Source organism: Lolium rigidum, chromosome 3, assembly GCF_022539505.1.
Source record: "Lolium rigidum isolate FL_2022 chromosome 3, APGP_CSIRO_Lrig_0.1, whole genome shotgun sequence".
Taxonomy (NCBI): Eukaryota; Viridiplantae; Streptophyta; class Magnoliopsida; order Poales; family Poaceae; genus Lolium; species Lolium rigidum.
This window is the reverse complement of record NC_061510.1, coordinates 84927267-84930830: the sequence shown is the minus strand read 5'-3', so window position 1 is coordinate 84930830 and position 3564 is coordinate 84927267. Positions and strand designations below refer to the sequence as shown.

The window sequence follows — 3564 nt, the reverse complement described above, 5'->3', positions numbered from 1 at the left end:
CGTTTTTCTCTCGTAGGGTCATGTCGTGGCAGAGCAGAACCGTCGCAGTATTATCTATTACTATTTCTTCCGCATGCCTTGACAATCCTGGCAGTCTTTGAGCAATCGGCTCTTTTCCTCCACGTGATCGGCTTCTAGTTAACTTAGCCGATAGTCAAAGTCAAACAAACCCCCAAAGGAGCCGATGGCGTCGCACCGGCCCCTACCATATAACAAATAAGGGCAATCCTGGTTACCCTTCCAAACGGTCACCTGCAACCTCCGTCTGAGAAAGCAAACTCAGATCCCCAAAATCCGCCACCTACGCGATCTCGCGAGCTTCAGATCTCAACCGCTCCAACTCCACAGCGCATCAAATGGCGGAATCGTCCAACGCCGACACCATGATCTCCGGCTTGAAGGTAACACTCCACCGCTTCTCCGCCATTAGGGCCAATATCAGGGTTGAACAGAAGAACACCTGACTTAATGTTCTACTCCGTTATTGATTTTAGGTCTCCGACATCCTATTGCCGCATCCTTCTCTCCCAGATTCTATGTGTCTTGGCCCCCGCTCTTCCGAGAGTCCTGCTCATTTAATCTCCTGTGAAGCTAACAGAATCCCCTTCGTGAATCAGCACTTAGATCTGACCTCCCGGGCCGACCGCCTACGAGCCTGGCCTAACCCTCCTGAAAGTTGGGTGTCATGGTACAATAGAGTATCCAAAACCCATTATGCCACCTGGGAATCTATAGGGATAGCCGATGCCTTATCATTATCACTGTCTCCTCTCGGGAAGAATGAAAATATTCTGAAAACCATCGGCTACTTCTGGTCTGATGCGCTGAACTGCTTCATTTTCGGCCATGGCCCGATGACACCAACCCTGCTGGACGTAGCCATGATCACAGGCCTGGACATTGCGTCTCCAAGCCCTTCTGCTTTTAAACTGCCGAAAGTCCCTTTCACCCTTTCTTCTAAAAAGAGTGTACCAGTCGGGCGCCTATCTTGATCGTTATATGAAAACCAAAGGCCCCGTGACCGAGCGAGAACACACGGCCTTCCTAAACTTTTGGTTGGAACACTTCATATTCTGCGGCCCATCACTCGCCCCTACCAAGAACTACCTTTCCCTTGCCTATGAACTGGCCAAAGGCACCCAACTCGGCATCGGCAAACTGTTCCTTGGAGAGGTGTATCGATCTCTTCAACTGATGTCTGTCAAGCTGTTCTCTCAGAAGACAGTTAAACGCGGCGGCCCCGGTGGTTTATTCAGCTATGGGCGCAGTTATACTTTCGGGATCAGATCCCGGACTTCCCGCCTTTGACCTCCTGCACCTTCCCGGATGTTAACGGGAAGGATATTCGATGCACCGGTTATGGCCAAGCCTCGTACGGTCTCCCTGGCAGCGAGGTTGATCCCTAAGGAAGCGACGAGGTGGTTCAAGGTCTTCTTCCAAGGTTTGGACAACCCCCTGTTCTTTCCCTATACTCGAAACGGAAGATTTTGAAAATCCGGTCTCCTTCCGATTGGGTAGCTTTGCCGATGACGATAGCACTCGGCACTCGTATTCCATCATGATCCGTCCTTGCTTTCTCCCTGTTGGGATGAGCACCTCAAACCGGATCATCAAACCTGGTTATGAGTGTTATCAACCGGTAGTGGTAGCCCGTCGGCTCGGTCTCGGGCAAGTGCCTCCGCACTTATTCTTACACCACCTCGACCGCAAGCGAGCCGAACTGCCTGACAATCTTACTAGTCATAGGTGCTACACCTTCTTTGATGCTTTGGTCCTTCCAATTCCTCACAACCTCCGTTTCTCCTCCGCTACCGATGGCTTCGAGAGTTGGTGGTCCATGTGGAAGACCCATGTTTTCAGGAGGGCGTTAGGACCGCAATTGAAACAACTTGACGCCGCGCATGACCTCTCCGCTGACCAGGTACTATTCCTTAAAACATTTCCCGTGACCACTTAGTGGTGATCCGCCTGTGAACTGACTTCACCTCTTGGCAGGAACAAGACGGCCCAGCTCCCATGCAAGCTGATGGCTCTCCCTTTGACTTCCTTCCTCCGGCCCCAGTGGTCCTCTTCTGTCAGAGTTCGCCACCTCTGAAGAACGTTATAATGGAAGGCCAACCGATTTCACCAAAATCGGCTCCCAAAAGCAAAGCCTCCTTGGGGCCGGTTGCCCCCGAGCCTCGACCCGGGCGAGGACGGCGGTGAGGAAGGTGGCCGTCGAGGAAGACCACGACGCGCGGAACTCCCGCCCAGCGAGTTCGCGGGTAAGTATCATATCCCGATCGATCGCACTTGCCTTCTCAACCTTTGTAAGATGGTCGTACCCCTTCTTTCAGACTTCCACCGAAGAGAATTCCAGTGGGGGAGAACAGTCCAGTCCCAGGGACTCCTACTCGCGTGGTACGGACAGATCCACCACACAGAGCCAGGCGGACTCGCCGACCCCGGCTTCTAGAAAAAGGTCGACTCCCGAACCCGCCGCTCTTCGGCCTTCGGCTCAGACGTAGGTCGCGCATAAAGCGCCGATGTGTTCAAAGGGCTCGTGCGGGGTTGCAAACCTCTTCTCCTAGCCAGGAAGTTTCAAAGGTAACCTCCTTGACGGCTTGTGTTCCCGTTGTCTTGTCACTAAGCTGGACCACTTTACCATTCCCCTTGCGAGATTAATGAGACCTCCAGCGGGGTCGTCGAAGAGGTGCCGATGCCATCTACCGCCCCTGGTCCCTCCAACTCGCCACGCGTGACGGATCATTCGTCTGACCAGCATACTGCAAAGCCGATTGTTACCACCTCGGCTTCCCTTCCTTTCTTGGGAGAGGTACGCTCTCTTTCCTCTCTCCCCCTTTTTTTTTTTTATATGTCTGCTGCATGCCCATATCGTTCTTGTTCTTCTGCCAGGGGTGCGATCCTTCGAGCTTGCTGACATTCGACCCCGATTCCATCGAGCCAGCCGCCCCTAAAACAGGTGAAGAGCCAAATCCTGGTGCAGTCGACGGTCCGCTCCAGCGTCTCAAAGTCCTGCTCTCCTCCCCAGTTGACGCTCTGGTTGAGGACCCTGAGACGATAAGGGGCATCCTCGTGGACATCCTGCCTCGTCTCCCAGTGGTGCTGGTAGCTAAGCTCTGGCCAACAGTGACTTTGTCAGTTTTCAAGTCAAGGGTGCAGTCGGCTCGTCAAAGGATCACTCTCCGCCGCGCCCAACTCCCGCTGAGAGCTGATATTGCAGAGAAATGCCAGCGGCTCAACGAGAAGAAGGCCGCTTTAGACGCAAAGACCGCCACTTCCACTCATAGTACCGGACTTGAGACCCTACGCAAGGAGGCTGGAGGACCTCGAAAGGAGGGCCAGTGGAGACCAAACAACTCATCCAAGACGAGGAATCCTCATTGCTCGTTCCCGAGAGGAAACCCAAGGTCTCTCCGCCGATCCGAAGACCGACCTAGCTGAAATCCGTGCCCTAAGCAGCCAGCCGGTGATGGGAGAGACGAGGACGACGAGGTCGAGATTGCTGAGGTGGATCGAATCCGTGCCGGTGCTCTTCACGCACTTAATGCATTTCTTCGCAGG

At 53.8% G+C, this 3564-nt stretch overlaps 1 long non-coding RNA gene across 1 annotated transcript; it reads left to right on the top strand.

The window, feature by feature from the left end:
* The first annotated feature begins 2552 nt into the window (after positions 1-2552).
* On the top strand, positions 2553-2976 carry LOC124704716. Its single transcript, XR_007003645.1, has 3 exons — positions 2553-2586; positions 2660-2815; positions 2896-2976. It is a non-coding gene; the product is annotated as an uncharacterized LOC124704716 (long non-coding RNA).
* Positions 2977-3564: the final 588 nt, after the last annotated feature.